Source organism: Dama dama, chromosome 14, assembly GCF_033118175.1.
Source record: "Dama dama isolate Ldn47 chromosome 14, ASM3311817v1, whole genome shotgun sequence".
In the NCBI taxonomy this organism is placed as follows: domain Eukaryota; kingdom Metazoa; phylum Chordata; class Mammalia; order Artiodactyla; family Cervidae; genus Dama; species Dama dama.
The window spans coordinates 4,737,747-4,756,699 of record NC_083694.1 but is presented as its reverse complement, the minus strand read 5'-3'; the positions used below and the strand labels follow the sequence as shown (position 1 = coordinate 4,756,699).

Sequence of the window (18,953 nt, the reverse complement as noted above, 5' to 3'; positions counted from 1 at the left end):
ATGATAAAATGGGTATTTTGTTCTACACTTCATGAAATATTTTCTCCTAAAGAATATCATTAAGTTTTTCCATGCTGGATAAAAATATTTGACTCTTGCTTCCTAGTCAAGGAAAACTGCATAGCCAGTATACATCAAAATATACTCAATTTCATTAGTAATGAGGGGATTATAGATTTAAACCAATATTATTGTACACTTACTAGACTGGCTAAATTTTAATTTTGTATTGGCAACAATGACAAGCATTGATAAGAATGTAACACAAGGTGAACTTTCACACCTTTCTGGTAGGTAACTAAATTAGAACTACTTTTGAGAATAATTTAGTCACATCAGGGAAAATTTTGTATACATATGTGTGTGTGTGTGTGTGTGTGTGTATAGACTCAATTTCCACTTCTAGATATATACCCAAAATAAACTCTAGCATGAAAGCTACATTTTTATAAACTCATACTGTTTATACATCGGTGAAAAGGATTGAATTAAAGTTGCATGTATTAACATAAATTCTCCAGAACATACTCTTGATCAATGATAGAAAATTGCAGGCTACATGAACTTTTACATTTATGTAAAAGTTACAAGTATACAAAGCAGTACTGATTTGCATCCATTAAAAAATGCATCCATTTTTGGTATGGTCCTGGTTCCTACTCAAGGAATATGCATAGCAATATTTTTGAGTTCTTCTGCAGTACTGGGGCCCCACCCAGGTAGAGGATGATAACTTCAGGCTGAGCACAAGATTCCTGAAGCACTCTCCTCACCAATAACCCATCACACACCCTGCAGCCCTCACCCCAAATTTTGCCTTCCTTTTCTGGGCCCAGTGATGACTATCCTGCTTAGCCTCCTGTTTAACCTCTTTCTGTTTCATCTCTGACAGGGTCCAACAGTTTCAGGCTAAATTGCTATAACTACAAGGGTGGAAGCTGGTTTCAGATATGGAATACCTTGACTTAGATGAGATAGAGACTTCTCTGCTAAGCAGGACTATGTCCATGCCTAGCAGGAAGTAGTTACAGAAGGAAGAGACCTCCACCCCAATTCCCAGTATCTTGAGTATGAAGTCTCTCAGAGTGGAGTTGTTAGAGGAAGCACACTGACTGAAACCACCCACCCTCGTCATGCACCATAGTAACCATCCACATGAACTATTTTACAACAGAAGGTTCTGTTAAGAAACACAGAACTTATAAGCCAGCACTAACCAGAAGAGTATGGGAAAGGAGACGGCACATGTCCATCCACCTCCCAGAATCCTATTTGTTGGCATTCATCTTGGTTGACTAATGTGTGTGCCACCAGGAAGTACTCTGAGCCAGATGATTGGCCAAAGACAACCTGGAAACTGATCCCATTACCATAGAACCCAGGACTGAGAGCCATGTGGTAGAGCAGACCTCTTGGGTTCCCTGCCCTACTGCCCTCCTCCTGGGCATGCTTTCCCAATACAGTCTGTTGCTTTGTCTAAATAAATAAATAAACAATGCATCCGTTTTTAGTAAAAGGATATGCATAGAAATTATGAATACCTCTTTAAGGATCACTGTTATCTCTAAGCAGACAAGGAGGAGAATTGGATTGGACAAGGGTGTATAGGGGACTTAAATTCATATCTGTAATTTTATAAAACATCAGGACTAAATTTACAAAATGGTTAGATCTGAAAAAAATGGGGTTTGAATTCAGTTACTCATTATTCTATTTTTCCTGGATGTTTGAAATATTTTAAAGTGAAAAAAGTTAGTAGATGTCAATAGAATAAGGGTGGTTTGCAATAGAAGTTAGGAAAACTGGGGTCAGCTAGAAACATGTATCCTGTCTTGTGCAGTGAGCAAACACTGAATTTGGAGTGATCTGAACATCTACTCTAAGGAAAGTTATAACCAACTTAGATAGCATATTAAAAAGCAGAGACATTACTTTGCCAACAAAGGTCCATCTAGTCAAGACTATGGTTTTTCCAGTGGTCATGTATGGATGTGAGAGTTGGGACTCTGAAGAAAGCTGAGTGCCGAAAACTTGATGCTTTTGAACTGTGGTGTTGGATAAGATTCTTGAGTCCCTTGGACTGCAAGGAGATCCAGCCAGTCCATCCTAAAGCAGATCAGTCCTGGGTGTTCATTGGAAGGACTGAAGCTGAAGCTGAAACTCCAATACTTTGGCCACCTCATGCGCAGAGTTGACTCACTGGAAAAGACCTGATGCTGGGAGGGATTGGGGGCAGGAGGAGAAGGGGACGACAGAGGATGAGATGGTTGGATGGCATCACTGACTCGATGGGCATGAGTTTGAGTAAACTCTGGGAGTTGGTGATGGACAGGGAGGCCTGGCCTGCTGCAATTTGTGGGGTTGCAAAGAGTCAGACACGACTGAGCAACTGCACTGAACTGAACTAAACATCTACTAATTAGAGAAACTATTTCATCAGGTTATACAAGGCCCTAGATCAGTATCTGCACATCAGAATCATGAGAGGTGTTTACAAAAGTAAATTGGGGTTAACTCTTAGAGATTCTGATTTAATTGATCTAAAAAGGACATCATTAATTTTTAAAAAGTTCCCTGGGTGATTTTAATATACAGTCAGGGTTGAGAGCCACAGGCTGGGGTGAAATATCCCTCAATACATCAATACTTGTATCTTTGATTATAACTTAAGTAACTTTCTGAGGTTTAGTGTTGGATACAGAGAAGGGAGGAGAAATTCCATGTAGGATTCATGACTATTCTGATCACTGGAAAATTTATATAATTGATAGAGAAAGTTTCTTGGAAGTTCTGTTAGTATAAGACTATCTACTATCCAAAGAATAATCCATAGTTCTCATGTTGATGAAAGTCAGTTTCTGAAACAGCAAAGTCAAAGATTAGGCCCTGGAATGTAGAGACACAAATACTAATCTTGAGAAGCCTTGTCTGGGTGGCCAGCCAGTGAGATTTTCTCATTATCTTACCATTTCTTTCTACCTGATCATGTAGATCCATATAAAATGTTTGACTTATCATTATCCTCATGTAAAGTGCAAATACTTTAACATGCCATGCAAGACTTATGAGCAGGGCCCTTTCATCTTTTTGCTCTTGACTTCCCTTCCACACTACTGAATCACATGCCTTACCACCTAAAGTTGCCAAATCTCTGAGCTTTCATCCTCGAACAAGCTATTCCCTTGCCCAGTATATTCTTCCAACTCCTTTTACATGATTATTACCATTGCTCCTCTTTTGGACTACTACCCATCTCTCAGGCTTCAAGCTTAGAGCTCACAACCCCTGGAGAATTCTTCTTTTATACCATTTAACTGTGCTCAGTGTTATTAGAACTAGAAGGAAATGCACAATGTACAGGAAGTAAATGAACTTTTGAAAGTTTGCTGTCATATTTCTATCAGAATGAACAGCTTTCTTTTATCCTGGGTCACCTTTATCTCAGAGGGAGAGTCACCCCTTCCCCACCCACACAATATTGCTACCATTTGTGTGCCTGTGTATTCTGTTGCTCAGTCAGATCCGACTCTTTGCAACCCAGTGGATTGTAGCCCACAAGGTTCTTCTGTCCATGGAATTCTCCAGGCAAGAATACTGAAGTAAATTACCATTTCCTCCTCCAGGAGATCTTCCTGACAGCCCTCTTCCTGACAGGATCAAACTCACATCTCCTGTGTCTCTTGTATTAGCAGACAGAGTCTTCCCTGCTAAGCCACCTGGGAAGCCCTGCAAAATGATTTCTCTCAAAATGAGTCTTCTATATATTTTTTTCTCTGCCTGAAGTGTTTTTGCCCTCATCCACACATTTGGCATACATCAATCAAGAATTTACTCTGCTCTAGGCCTTGAGCTGATTCTTGGGAAAACAGTTTTGATAAGGTTCATTAACTCCGACTCATCCTTAGGGTCTCATTTCAGGCCTTACTTCTCCCAAGGAACTTTCCTGACTCCTCACATTCAGGCTTATGCCCCTCCAGCATCTCCCACAGCACTCTGGACTGCCCATATCCTAGGGATTTGCATACTGTAAAATCACCCGTTTATTTTCCTGTATACCTCTATTCACCTTCAGGCTTTAAATTCTGTGAAGAAAAATTTACTTGGGCTTTCCTGGTGGCTCAGCTGGTAAAGAATCTGTCTGCAATGCGAAAGACCTGCGTTTTATCCCTGGCTTGGGAAGACTCCCTGGAGAAGGGAACCCACGCCAGTATTCTTGCCTGGAGAATGCCACGGACTGTGTAGTCCATGAGGTCACAAAGAGTCGGACACAATAAGCATCCCCCCACAGGCATATCCCCACTACCTAAGCAATGCCTGGTACCATAATAGGCTTAATACATATTTATGGATATTTTTTGATCAGTTCAGTCACTCAGTCATGTCTGACTCTTTCTGACCCCATGGACTGCAGCACGCCAGGCTTCCCTATCACTAACTACTGGAGCTTACTCAAACTCATGCCCGTCGAGTCGGTGATGCCATTCAACCATCTCATCCTCTATCATCCCCTTCTCCCACCTTCAATCTTTCCCAGCATCAGGGTCTTTTCCAGTGAGTCAGTTCTTCGCATCAGGTGGCCAAAGTATTGGAACTCCAGCTTCAGCATCAGTCCTTCCAAAGAACATTCAGGACTGATTTCCTTTAGGATGGACTGGTCAGATCTCCTTGCTGTCCAAGGGACCCTCAAGAGTCTTCTCCAGCAGCACAGTTCAAAAGCATCAGTTCTTCAGCACTCAGCTTTCTTTATAGTTCAACTCTCACATCTATACATGACTACTGGAAAAACCATAGCTTTGACTAGATGTACCTTTGTTGGCACAGAAATGTCTCTGCTTTTTAATAAGCGGTGTAGGTTGGTCATAACTTTTCTTCCAAAGAGCAAGAATCTTTTCATTTCATGGTTGCAGTCACCATCTGCAGTGATTTTGGAGCCCAAAAGAAAAATAAAGCCTGTCACTGTTTCCACTGTTTCCCCATCCATCGTGAAGTGATGAGACCGGATGCCATGATCTTAGTTTTCTGAATGTTGAGTTCTAAGCCAACTTTTTCACTCTCCTCTTTCAATTTCATCAGGAGGCTCTCAGCCCAGCATTTCGCATGATGTACTCTGAATATAAGTTAAATAAGCAGGGTGACAGTACATAGCCTTGACGTACTCCTTTCCTAATTTTGAACCAGTCTGTTGTTCTTTATCCGGTTCTAACGGTTACTTCCTGACCTGCATAAAGATTCCTCAAGAGGCAGGTCAGGTTGTCTGGTATTCCCATCTCCTTAAGAATTTTCCACAGTTTGTTGTGATTCACACAGTCAGAGGCTTTGGCGTAGTTAATAAAGCAGAAACAGATGTTTTTCTAGAACTTTCTTGCTTTTTTTATGATACAACGGATGTTGGCAATAAATATTTGTTGATAGTGCTATCGAAATGGATTTGTGCTATCAACATCAGGAATGTGGAACCAGGATTTGGGGGAAAGATAGAACGTGAAATGTAGATTAAAACTTTGCAGCCCAGAAAAGGTGTGAAGTGATAAGTAGCTATGAGGTCTATGAGTTAATTCACACAGAAAACAGAAGCACAGAGACTGATCTTGGGAGATATTTTATCCGATGTGAAAAGGCCTGTAGCCGATGATGCTATAGCTAGAGGTCCCCTTGCTGTTTTACCTCTACATGACTAAAGCTGTTAACTGCAAGCAGTGGGATCCCCAGTCCTTGAACTTCTTTCTTAAGATAAAGGAATATTGGGCCCAAAGCAGGCAAGTCAGAATTGTTTGAAAGCCATGCTCCCCTAAGCAATTCTCAACTAATGATAAATGCAGAGTTGGTAGAAAAACATCCCAATTTCCCTGCTTCTCTGTTGACCCCAAAGTAGTACCATAAGCCACTCTTCTTACAACAGCTATATATACTCTATGGTCTTTTATAAATTTTATCCAAATGCAAGAATATTTTTCCATAGTATAGTATAATTACATTATATATTTTAATGCCACTTTATTGTTTAAAATTATTTTCATATTAATTATTTATTTTAGTCCTCACAATAACCCTGTGATATATGTTTCACTTATCCTAGGCCCTACATTTAAAAAATACATTTCTAAAATACATATCACTTTAATATTCAAATAATATTCCACCAAACATATTTCAAAATTGACCTAACCACTTACCCAATTTAACGGTAACTCCAGATTCCTATCCAAAAGATTGAATGATAGCTGGTAAAGTTTTAGGTTTACAGCATTTATACAAAGTCTTATGTCATAACACCTGGTTGTTTTCCAATTTAATTGGTGAATCAAAATCCTAACTTACTTCTGGAATGTTCCTTCCTTATATTCCCTCTTAAACACTAATTTATTTGAAGACCCTTCTAACATTAACCTAATTTTTAATTTTAAAATTTCTGTAGTACCTTAAATTATTTTAGTGTGAATAATATGACAATATTGTGGTGGTACAGGGAAATCCAATAATTTCTGTCTCAGCGTTCTCTCTCCTACTCCAGCCCCAAGGAATCCACAGGGTGCTGTATGCATCTAATTATCTTTCTTTGAAGAATATTACTCTTTGTAGTCTAAGTTTCGGGTTCTCTTTCTGTTTCTCATGCTCTATTTATGATATAAATCCAGAGATCTTGTAACTCCAGAGATCCCAGATTAAATTTCCATCCCAATAACCTAAATTTAGTCCAGTTCTTTTCTTTAACTGGCTCTTAAATCCCCACAGTTATTGATTGCCCCCTCCCTGTCATCCTATTTACCTACCTTCTACATGCAGAGCAAATCACTCTCCAGTTCTGGTTGTCAACACAGAGTATATAAACTGTTAATTGTATCTCCCACCATGGCTTCCCATCTCCATTCACATGGGGCTCCTTTTTCTCAAAGTGGTAGCTTAATGGTTATCTTAGGTTCTTCTTCAACAGACCTAAGACTGGAGATTCAGATTCTAGTCTCATGTCTATTACTTTCTAAGTGAAAGACTTAGGCCAAGCCACATTTCTTCTCTGGATCTCTGTTTTCTCATTTGTAATGGAGGTTTACTTTATATCATTTAAGAATTGTTTCAACTCTTGTGTGCTATGATTTTTAAGTCTCAGTACTTTCAGGACTGACCTACTGAAAATAGGTCTACAGTCTCACCCATAGAAACTCTGCTTTTATCCCACCCTTTTCAGTTCAGCTGTCCTTGCTCTGGGGGAATGAATTACTGTCCAAGGTCCTGCGTTACCACATGTTTGAGTACATACAGCGGAACCAGAATACAGAAGTTAGATAAGAGATATTTTAGAAATAATTGCTGAGTGTTACTGGCTTATGTTCATGCTGACTAAAGAAATTTGTGCTTTGTGAAACTTTTAATCATAACAGTTTTCTTTCTAATATGTTTTTTAAATTAACAGCAATGGTAGACAATACAGTTGGCTATTTATACAAAAGATCCTTTGGTCCTTTTGGAAAACCCCAATATCAAACTAAGAAAGACCGGTGCTTTCTGTAGGATTGCAAAGGAGTATATTTCACCCCAGGACTTCCACGAAATCTAAGAAACACCTACGCTCTTAAATAGTATAGTGGAATAACTAGACAGCAATAAAAAATATCAAGTGTTTGGTTTTGTTAATTCTTCCAAATTATCTTTCAGTTCATATTTATATATTATATATAAAATAATAATTTTAAGGATATTTATATATATTTAAGGACATATATAGTTATATATATTTAAGAATATTTATATATTTAATATGTATTTATATTTGTATATTGAAAGATATTTATATATATATTAATAAATACAAATTAAATCTTAACTTCACTGAATACTTCATTATATCATTTGGTCATGAGTATGATCTTTTTTTGGGGGGAGGGGGCAGGGAGGTGGTTAGGAAATGGCAACCCACTCCAGTATTCTTGCCTGGTAAATTCCATGTTCAGAAGGTCCTGTTGGGCCACAGTCCCTAGGGTCACAAAGAGTCAGACAACTGTGCATGCACACACACACACATGATCTTTTCTAAGCATTTGGAATTATAGCATTTAAGAGCTGGAATGGACTTTTGGAAATAACATGATTTGGTGGCTTCCAAATATGACTGGTCATCACAATCACCCAGGAGCATGTTAAAGATCTGGGTTCCTGTGCCACAACCCAACTAAGTCCAGATATCTTAGAAGCCCCAGGTGAAAAATCTAGAACTTTTGCTTTTAATGATCTCCCAGATGATTGTTTGGATGTGGTCAGTTTGCCACCAATATTTGAGCAATTTTGAAGGCCATTAAACATTTTATTCTGATACTTTATGCAAGACTTTCTGTGTTAGAATTATCCTTAAAGAGGTTTATTTACTAATTCCCTCTTGGCCAAAATTTGTTAAACCATTTATACTTGCTTGGGCATGTAGACAAAATTTGCCTAACTGCTCTTTTCACCCATTGGCTTATCTGAGTCTTACCAGTTGGAACTACACAGAATGAATCTAATTCTTTGGGGGCAGGCGATGATCTGAGAGAATAGCACTGAAACATGTATATTATCATATGTGAAACAGACCGCCAGTCCAGGTTCAATGCATGAGACAGGGTGCTCAGGGCTGGTGCACTGGGATGACCCTGAGGGATGGGATGGGGAGGGAGGTGGGAGGGGGGTTCAGGATGGGGACACATGTACACCCATGGCTGAGTCATGTCAGTGTATGGCCAAAACCACCACAATGTTGTAAAGTAAAGAGCCCCCAGTTAAATAAATTAAAAACAAACAATAATAATTCTATTTCACATATTTGACACCAGCTGTGTCTTTCTCTTCTATAGGCCAAATATTTTGCTTCTTTAATTAATTATGTTATGGATTCAAGTTTTTTTTACCATTGTCTTCATCCACAGTTGAATACAACCCAATTTGCTTATGCTCTTTCTAAAATACAATAGGCAAAGCTGATTGCAACATTTTTCAGTATTAACAGTGAAGAAAAGAATGAAATTCTCATTTCCCTTTTCCTGATCACTATACCTGAATTAATGTGTTCCAAGATAGCAGTAGTGGTTTAGACTATTTAATCACATTATTAGCTAATGTTGAGTTAATTAAATCCTGAAGTTGTTCTAACATGGGCTGCTCTTTAGCCACGTTAATTCCCACACTGACCTTATACATTTGAATATGCTTTAAAATTAATTAAGCACATAGTATTTATAGTTATATTTATAGTATTCTCCATGTTTCACTTGAACTAAACTTTTCCTAAGTCAATATTATTTTGGATCCTCACCCTTTCAACTAGCTCTGTTTATTCATTCTTGTGCATCCATGCTAAGTCACTTCAGTCACGTCTGACTCTTTTTGTACTTAGCCTGCCAGACTCTTCATGGGATTCTCCAGGCAAGAATACTGGAGTGCGTTGCCATGCCCTCCTCCAGGGGGTCTTCCTGACCCAGGAATCGAACCTGAAACTCCAGTGGCTCCTGCATTGCAGGTGGGTTCTTTACCACTGAGCCACCAGGGAAACCCGTATTCATTCTTGCTTCATATCAATCACACATTTTATACACAAGCCATAAATTGTTCTTCCAAGTCACCTATTGAGCCAAAGTCAGGTTTCCATTTAGGGTGAGCTATCAACTGCAAGAAATAATTATTTTGTAAGGATTAAGGTAAAAATAAAATGAGTTCAACTTAAGCACAAACTAGTAGGCCATGCATATGTTCACAGTAGTGTTTCATAGTCAATGAACTCTTATTTCCTTACATGTGAACTTTAAAAGGGTTTAATTTCCTCTGCCTGGAATTGGTGAGTCTTATTACCATTTTATTCTAGATGTTCTCTGGTTAAGCTGACTTACAAAATTAATTTCACTTCCTCCCTTCCCCCATGAGTTTTATCTTAAATTCTTTTAAGACTTCCCATAGGAAATAGGAACCAAGGTACACTGCACTTGTTTCTCAATTCTTCTTTTTCTGGTCCTTCTTAGGTTAAACAGTGTTTGTGACAACAGCAACTTTGAAAGTTGGTTTTAAGTCTCTGATTGCTTTTGGTTAAAAAATAAGCTAGTATGAGGAATAATCATATAATTTGAAATAAGGTAAATGTACAATCTTTAAACCAAAATAAAAAAGCTTCCACTTTGTGGCACTTAAAGATATAACTCATGAACAGTTAGTTTTAGAACTCCAATAAAAATCTGAATGTACCATCCCTAATCCCAAATTGTATCTATCCTGTCTAATAAATCACTTTCAACATTTTCTCTTCTTTGGATTCCTTTTGCTATTTTTGTAGTTTCTACCACTATCATCTCTAATGCAGTCTTCTACAATAGCTTCCCAAGTCCTCTCTCTTGTTTCAGTCTCCAAAGATCAGATATGGAGGAGGATATTTTTAAAAAGAAAATGTTGAAGTAGGTATCAAAAGAATTATACCATTTTACATGAAGTCTATCACATGGTTACTATACAGCAATGTTACAATAAAATTATTCTCTGGGTGTTACACATATAATAGAGAAATTGTGAACTATCTCCTCTCCTTTCTTAATAAAGGACAATAAGAAGGCAAAATAACAGAATGTCTTAATATTTTAATTATTCAAAGTACATAAATTAGTTCCATGTAATGTAAATTTTGGCTGCATTTGTTTATAGTCTGTGACCAGCTGGTTTCTCTGACATGTCTAGCTCCAGAAGTTTGTATTGAGGAACTGATAAGTCAGAGGCAGGATATTTCCCCCATCCCTCAGGGCAATGGTTGCCATCCCTAGCAAGTTGTCAGAATTACTTGGATAGCTTTTGTTTAATTTACAGATTTCCCACGCCCCACCTGAGAAATACTGAGTCTGGTTAACCTTGGGCAGGCTGGGAATTTATGAATTAAAAAAACTCCACAGGTGATTCTGATGATCAACCAAGGTTGTGAAACCGCAGACTTAGGAAACTCTAGCTAATGGGTAAGAGAAATTTGAATGTCATTGAGAGGAAGTGTGCCCTCTAAATATAAAACTTTACAGTTGCCAGCAGGTGAACACATGTAAATGAAGTCTGTGAGAATGAATTCAGAGACTGAACATGCAAAGCTATCCCTAGTGGATTTATTATTTTTTTATAATATAAATGCCAAATGTCAGGGTTAAAAGTGATAATTGTCATTATATTGACTTTGAAGAGTGAAGTTAAAATTTAACATGGTTTAAAGTAGATTCTCCCCAACAAATTACTTCCTTGGTAACACCGTATAGTCTGTTACATCATAATATTACACCACAACACTGCACACAAAATTACTAATTCAAACATCCTGTTCTCTGTCTGCAATCTCCTCTACGTTCAGCTTACTTACTTAGCCACTCATTCTTGACCTTTGTTTGACAGCACAGGGCTTTCTGTTGTGCTTCTCTTTCCTCCTAATTCACCTGCCCACTCTTTCTTCAGTTCCTTAATCAATCTAGAGACTATAAAGCTCAAATTCAATAGCAGTCCTGCCAATAACAAATGCTCCTTTGCCTCTTTGCTTTCTTGTGTTTAGAAAGGCCCAAACCTGAATCAGTCCTATATTCCTCTTTCTCTGCACATTCTTTTTCAACTGCATGTTGCAATGACAGATAAATCCAGGGTTATTGTTCAGTCACTATGTTGTGTCCAACTCTTTGTGATCCCATGGACTGTAGCACACCAGGCTTCCCTGTCCTTCACTATCTCCCTGAGTTTGTTCAAACTCATGCCCATTGAGTCAGTAATGCCATCCAACAATCTCATCCTTTGTTGTCCCCTTATTCTCTTGTCCTCAATCTTTCCCAGCATCAGTGTCTTTTCCAGTGAGTCAGCTCCTTGCATCAGGTGGCCAATATTGGAGCTTCAGCTTTAGCATTAGTCCTTCCAATGAATATTCATGGTTGATTTCCTTTAGGATGACTAGTGTGATCTCTTTGCTGTCCAAGGGCCTCTCAAGAGTCTTCTCCAGCGCCACAGTTCAAAAGCATCAATTCTTCAAAGCTCAGCCTTCTTTATGGTCCAACTCTCACATCCATACATGACTACCTGAAAAACCAATGCTCAGACAATATGACCCTTTGTCAGCAAAGTCATGTCTCAAACTGTCTAGGTTTGTCACTGCTTTTCTTCCAAGGAGCAAGGGTCTTTTAATTTTGTGGCTGCAGTCACTGGTCACAGTGATTATGGAGCCTAAGAATATGAAACCTGACACTGTTTCCACTTTTTCCCCCATCTATTTGCCATGAAGTGATGAGATCAGATGTCATGATCTTTATTTTTTGAATTTTAAGTTTTTCGAATTTTGAATTTTTTTATTTTGAGTTTTAAGCCAGAATTTTCACTCTCCTTTCACCTTCCTCAAGATGCTTTTTAATTCCTCTTCACTTTCTGCCATTAAAGTGGTATCATATGCAGACCTTATGTTGTTGTTATTTCTCTCAGCAATCTTGATTCCAGCCTGTGAGTCATCCAGTCCAGCATTTTCCAATTTTGAACCAGTCTGTTGTTCCATGTCAGTTCTAACTGCTGCTTCTTGTCCTGAATGTAGGTTTCTCAGGAGGCAGATAAGGTGGTCTGGAATTCCCATCTCTCTAAGAATATTCCACAGTTTGTTGTGAGCCACACAGTCAAAGACTTTAGCATAGGCATTGAAGCAGAAGTAGATGTGGTTTTTTTTGGTTGGTTTGTTTGTTTTGATTCAGTGTAACCAATTTCAAATGGGTCTTCCACCTTGCATAGCAACCTTACATTTTTTTTCTTCTTGTTAACTCACTTTTTCAATGATTACTTTGTATCTTCTTTATACCCCCACCCTTCCAAACACACTGCCTCTTTCTTGCTTTCTCAGATCATTTTTAGCAGATGAGATTGTTTCCTTCTTCACTTGTAAACCATAAGAGATATATTCTCCCAATTTCCTACTAACCAATTCTATGAATCTCCATCTGCACTCATCTTTTCCTTCTTTCCAGTCTGTACTTCTAATTAAAATCAATCTTTTCACATGGGTCTTGGATTCTACTCTTTCCTTATTTTTCATAAACATTACATTACCAAATAATTCCTCTTTTCTGCATGTTAAAGTGATTCCTAACATTGTATCATTCCCAGTGACATTTAAACATGCATAAAAATGTTTTAAAGTATATTTTTGCCTCTATAGTCAGACCCCATTCTAGCTAACACCTCCGTTTCCATCTTTCTCCTCACTTTCAGAGCCAAATGTTATAACCTCTTAAAAGAGTTATAGATTCCTATTTGTTGCAATACTGTTTACTGATATTCAATCTAATTTGGCCTCTGAGGTTAACAATCCCTTCCATATTGCCAAGCCAATGGACACTTTCCAGTTCTTGGCACATGTTAGCATTGTTAACTTCACTTTATTTCTTGAAACAGTGCCATGGTTTCCATGAATAGTATTATCTACTGGTTTTCTACCTAGCTCTCTGGTAATTCTAACTTTCTGTAATTAAATTTTTTTTTTCTGCAGATTCATCTTCCTCTGCTTGTTAATTAGAAGCTTAAATTTCTCAAGACTGAAGCTTGGTCTCTCTACACATTCTATTACATTTTTATAGGCAAATAAATAATTTACCAAGTATATGTACATAACTTTAACAATTCTAAATCTAGCTCACACCTCTCTTCTAAGACAGTATATATTGTTTCACATCTCCATGTGCATCCTTCAGTCGCAATATGTCAAACACCAGATTTCCTCCAAAACTCACTACTCTCTCCAATGCTTCTAATCACATTGAATAGTTACACAATGCACTCAGATGCATAACTTAAAAATATCAAATTCACCCATGATACTGGACTCTTGTCACACTCCAAAAGTTAATCATCTTTGAGGCCCATCTATTCTTTATTCTTTTTCATCCATTCATATTTTCCATATTGTTTGTCACCATATTCTAAGCTACCACCATCTCTAACATTAAATAATGTACTAGTTGCTTAATTAATTTCTCTTCAATTCTTGTTCCTCACCATTCTAATCCATGTTTGACAATATACCTAGTGATTTCTTCAGAAGGCTATTTTCATGTTCTTCTTAGATAGAATAAGTTTCTTATTGTTATTTAAATGATAACAATTTTAAAAAATATTGCCATCTTTACCAATCCCTCAAGTTTTAAAAAGTTTAAAGACTTTCCATTGTTTTTAACCTAAAGACAAAAATCCTTAACATCCTTGAAATCTTTAATGTACAAGAAGCTGAACTGTCTGGCCCTTGCCAATTTTCTGAGCTTTGCCTTCTACCACTATCCTCCTAGCTTTCTCTCTGTTCCTAAGTTATGTCGCAGGACTGTAATACTCTTTGGAATGGAAAGATGAACTAAGGACTAATTAAGACAGAAAAATTGAGAGTTGATGTAATAATAAGTAGAACAGAAATGATGAATTGATGGCACTTCCAGGTGAAAACAAACTACTTCTGGTGGTAAAACTAACAGGTAAAAGGAAAATTATTTTTCTGAATCAATAGCTACATAGCAGATAGGATGGACTGTGTCAGTTGGCACCATCAACCGGAGTCATCATCTCATTATGTTAATGATAAGCCTATATATTAATAATTTTATGACCATTTTTCTCCTCATAGGCCAAAGAGGTGAGTTGAATGATGATGTAGAAATCATAATCTCAGTTCTTTCAAGTCTCTGATGGTTCACTAAGCTCTGCAATTTCTTAGGGAAACAAATTGCTTTTGGTTCACTTTTTTAGTAGCAGCAGCAGTTCTAGGGGTTTCCACTAGCCATTATCTCTGGTTTTCCTATTAGAATAACTCTCACTATGCCAATTAAAGAAACAGTATTTGGGTTCTGCCAGTTGTTGAGTATGTATATTTCAACGATGCATTAAAAAATTGGAAAATGTCTTTTAAATGTGTCCAGGGACCACATGAGCTCACTTTGATATGGACCTTAGTTCAAAGCTCCACCTATCATTCACCTGTATCAGTCAAAGGGACAACTTTAATCCATTAGTCAAAACCTAGGACATCTGTGAGTCAATACATTCTTATTACTGCTTTGACAATGGTTTTAATTACAATAACCATCTAGTCTCTGTTGAATAAGTGATACTACTTGACCCTTACCAACACTACAGGATTCAATTATTCCCACTGAATTCAAAGAGGCATTTCAGAAATCTACCATTGAAAAATGTCAGAATTTCCTGCCATTTTTCCTACCATTGAAAAATGTCAGAATCTCTGGCCCTCAAAGAAAGTCTAGTACAGAAGACTTAAAGAATCTTGACATTTCTCCCACCAATGTATTTTTCTAGCTCTTGGGAAGGTATCATCCTCTGGATTCGCCCATGGGACATATTATGTGAAATAGTAATAGCTTGTACATAATCCGTTTCAGAATTCCAATACCCCTTAATGTTTGAATAATAAGAAAAAATCTTATGTATTTACAAATGTAATTACCATTCTGGTACTCTTTATTCCTTTGTGTAGGTCAATATTTCCATTCAGTATTTTCCTTCTGCATGAAAATTTTCCTTTTGCATTTCTCTTAGTATGGCTCTGATGATGATGGACTTACGCATTTTTTATATATCTAAAAAAGCCTTTATTTTTCAAAGATATTTTCACTGGGTATAGCATTCCAGATTATTGTTTTTTCTTTCAGTTTTTAAAGACATTGGTACATCTTACCCTTGCTTGCATTGTTAATACAGTGAATCTGCTATTATTTTTACTATGACTTCTCTGTACATAGAGTGTTTGACTACTTTTAAGACTTTCTCTTTATAATTGGTTTTGAGCAATTTGATTTTGATGTACCTTGGTGTAGCTTTTCTCCTCATATTTCTTGTACTTGGGATTCACTGAACTTTTCTGCATAATGTTTTTCATCAATTTAGTAACATTTTTGACCATTAATTCTTCCAATAATTTTTTTCCTGGTCTCTTATTTTCTCATCTTTGAGAATTCAAGTTGCATGCATATGAAGTTATCCCACAGCTCAAACATACTCCTTTTTTTTTTTCTTTTTCTTTTATTTCATTTGGATAGTTTGATGCTGTCTTCATATTTACTAATCACTTCTGCTATGTCTAATCTACTGTTAATCTTATCCACTATATATTTCATTTTAGATATTAGTTTTCACCTCTAGAATTTCAACTTGAATCTTTTAAAAAATACCTTTCATGCTTTGGTTTATCTTTTAGTACATATGAAATATGGCTATAATAACTGTTTTACTGACCTTGCCTGCTCAAACATCTGCATTAATTCTGTGTATGTTCAATTGATTGATTTGTTTCCTCAATATGGACTGTTTTTCTTGCTTTTTACATAGCTGGTAATTTTTTATTGGATGTTAGAAATTATGAATTTTACCTTGTTGAGTGATGGGTATTTTTGTACTTCTATATATTCTTGAGCTTTGTTCTTAGGTGCAATTTACCTACCTAAAAACCATCTGATCTTATTTTTAAGATTTTTTTTTTTTTTTTTTAGATGAGACCAGGAAAAAAGGAAGGTGAAATCGCTCAGCCGTGTCCGACTCTATATGACCCCGTGAACTGTAGGTCACCAGGCTCCTCCATCCATGGGATTTCCCAGGCAAAAATACTGGAGTGGGTTGCCATTTCCTTCTCCAGTGGATCTTCCTGACCCAGGGATCAAACTCGGTTCTCCCACATTGCAGGCAGACACTTTAACCTCTGAGCCACCAGGGAAGTCCAAAGTAGACCTCAATTCAGGGCTAAAAACACCTGGCATTCTACATAATGCCCCATGAATTTTGAGGATTTTCCAGTCAAGTCTCTGAGAACAGACACTGTCCCTGCCCTTTTGTGAGCATCAGGCCTTGGTACAACTAATTTAGGGGGTGGCTCTTTCCTTGGCCACAGAAATTTCTCTCACATTAATTGTTTGTTACTCAACTGAACACTCAAGCAGATCCTCAACAGATCTCCAGAGATTTCACTTTGTGAATCTCTCTTTTCTTCGTCTCTGTCCTGTGAACTCCACTGTCCTTGGTCCCCTGGTTTACCAGGACTCAATATTATCTTCTCAACTCATGGAGTTTATTTCATTCCACCCCTCAGGGATCACTGTTCTTTGTTCTGTCATAACCAATATCTTCCAAAAGACTATTTTATATATTTTAAACACTGTTACAGATGGAAAAGTAAATCTCATTCCTATTCCTTTGTCTTTACCAGATGCAGAAATTTAGAAATTTCCTTGTATTTATACACCCTCCCCTACAATATACCAAGGATATTTTGGCATTTCAATTTCATCCAGCACGGACCACTTTTGGGTCCAGGTTTAAGTCAACCAACATGTTAGAGTCACTCCCAGTTCCCTAAGCAAATACATCAAAATCAACATTTCTTCTTATTGCATCAATGTGAAATCTGGTAGAATATTACATTATATTGCATTTTTTCCGCCCTGATCCAAGAGTGTTAGGACTCACTCCCATTTTCTAATTTATATTCACTATGAATATAAATTAGAAAAAGCTTGAAATTGTTTTCATGCATATGGTGCCTCCTCCCAGGTCACAAATGTACCCAAGCCCTAACAACTGATAGAATTTGGAAATGGTTATAGATTTAGAAGAAATGAGAGCTGGTGGAGGTAGGTCTTGATGAGCATCAATATGCATTTCTCTGGGAAGATCCTTAAAACTTTTTCAAGATAAATATTTCTTATTACTCTGTAACTCAGGTACACTTAGAATTTGACTGTAGGTTTGTTTTTCAGAAATTTTGACTCTGGCTATAAAAGATAAATTTCTTTCATGACATTCAAATTTTTTTTTTTTTCATGTTCCTGTGCTAACCTTGGATTGAGACTGTAGAGAGAGCCTTGAGGGTATCTTTTTTTTTTTCTTCCATGTTCTCCAATGCATTTAGAATCAATCATTGGACCATATAGTCTTTAGTGTCTCTTCATTTCCATTAAAATGAGCTCTATGGGCTAATAAAAAAAAGAAATATATTTATTTCCTCCACAGATAGTTGCATGAGGCACATATGCTTGCTTACACATATGCTTGTCTGTAAGCAAGCTTGGAATTATTCATATTTGTCCAGCGTATGCTAAGCAGCTGGAGTCTACTTAGCAAGTTACCCAGATATTTTCTTGTGGACACCTACTATTGTGCTCCAGTGGTAAAGACTTTAAGAATATGCATTTGAAAATCATCACAGTGACTCTTTCTTGGGGGTTAAAAGACTTTGGGACTATAAAGTTAATGCTTTGAATTGTAGTATTTTAATCTCATTTAGGTAAAATTAATTTAGCTTTTGGTCCTGACTGTGTAATTAAAATTTATTTAGTCATGTTAAATTTTGTTTTGAGTTTTCTAGAATCAGAACTATAAGTTCCAGCTAGAACTCTTGACTCAAAAACATTTTGAAACCCTTATTACTGAATGAAAACCATTGTAAGAAAAGTGTATTAGTTAACACTGCAATAAATGTTGTGTAACTACCTATCCTAAAATTCATTGCCATTTTAACCAGTACTTTTTTCTCATGACCTTCAGGTAGACTGCAGGTTGGTTGATCTAGGATGAGTTCAGCTGGTGACTCTGCTTTAGAAGGAATCAACTGAGCTTGGTTCTAGGCTATGGGCTGGATTCAGCCATTCTCCCATATTTTTATTCTAGGGTCAAGTCTGAATGCCAGTGGCTACACAGAGTGTGCTCTTTTCATGACAGATTATTGAAGTGTGAGAGGACAATCCCAACTGCAGAAGCACATTTAAGATTTCTACTTCTGTCAAATATTCTGAGGTTTCACTGGCCAAAGCAAGTAGCTTGAGTGAAGCATAGGGCTGTAAACTCATCTACAATGGAAGGATACTAAATATTTGCTAAATTATTCTGGATCAAATGATTCTACTCCTAAAAATCCAGCCTAGAGAAATATCCTAAATATACAGCATTAAGAGATAGTTAAGTAA

General features: G+C 37.1%; 1 long non-coding RNA gene across 1 annotated transcript in view; it reads left to right on the top strand.

Moving 5' to 3' along the window:
• LOC133068983 (uncharacterized) overlaps positions 1-18,515 on the top strand; it is a 56,933-nt gene extending 38,418 nt beyond the window's left edge. The window contains exons 3-4 of the long non-coding RNA XR_009695741.1: positions 9,362-9,484; positions 16,488-18,515. This is a non-coding gene — a long non-coding RNA (uncharacterized LOC133068983). The remainder of the gene's footprint in view (positions 1-9,361; positions 9,485-16,487) is intronic.
• The last annotated feature ends 438 nt before the right edge of the window (positions 18,516-18,953 follow it).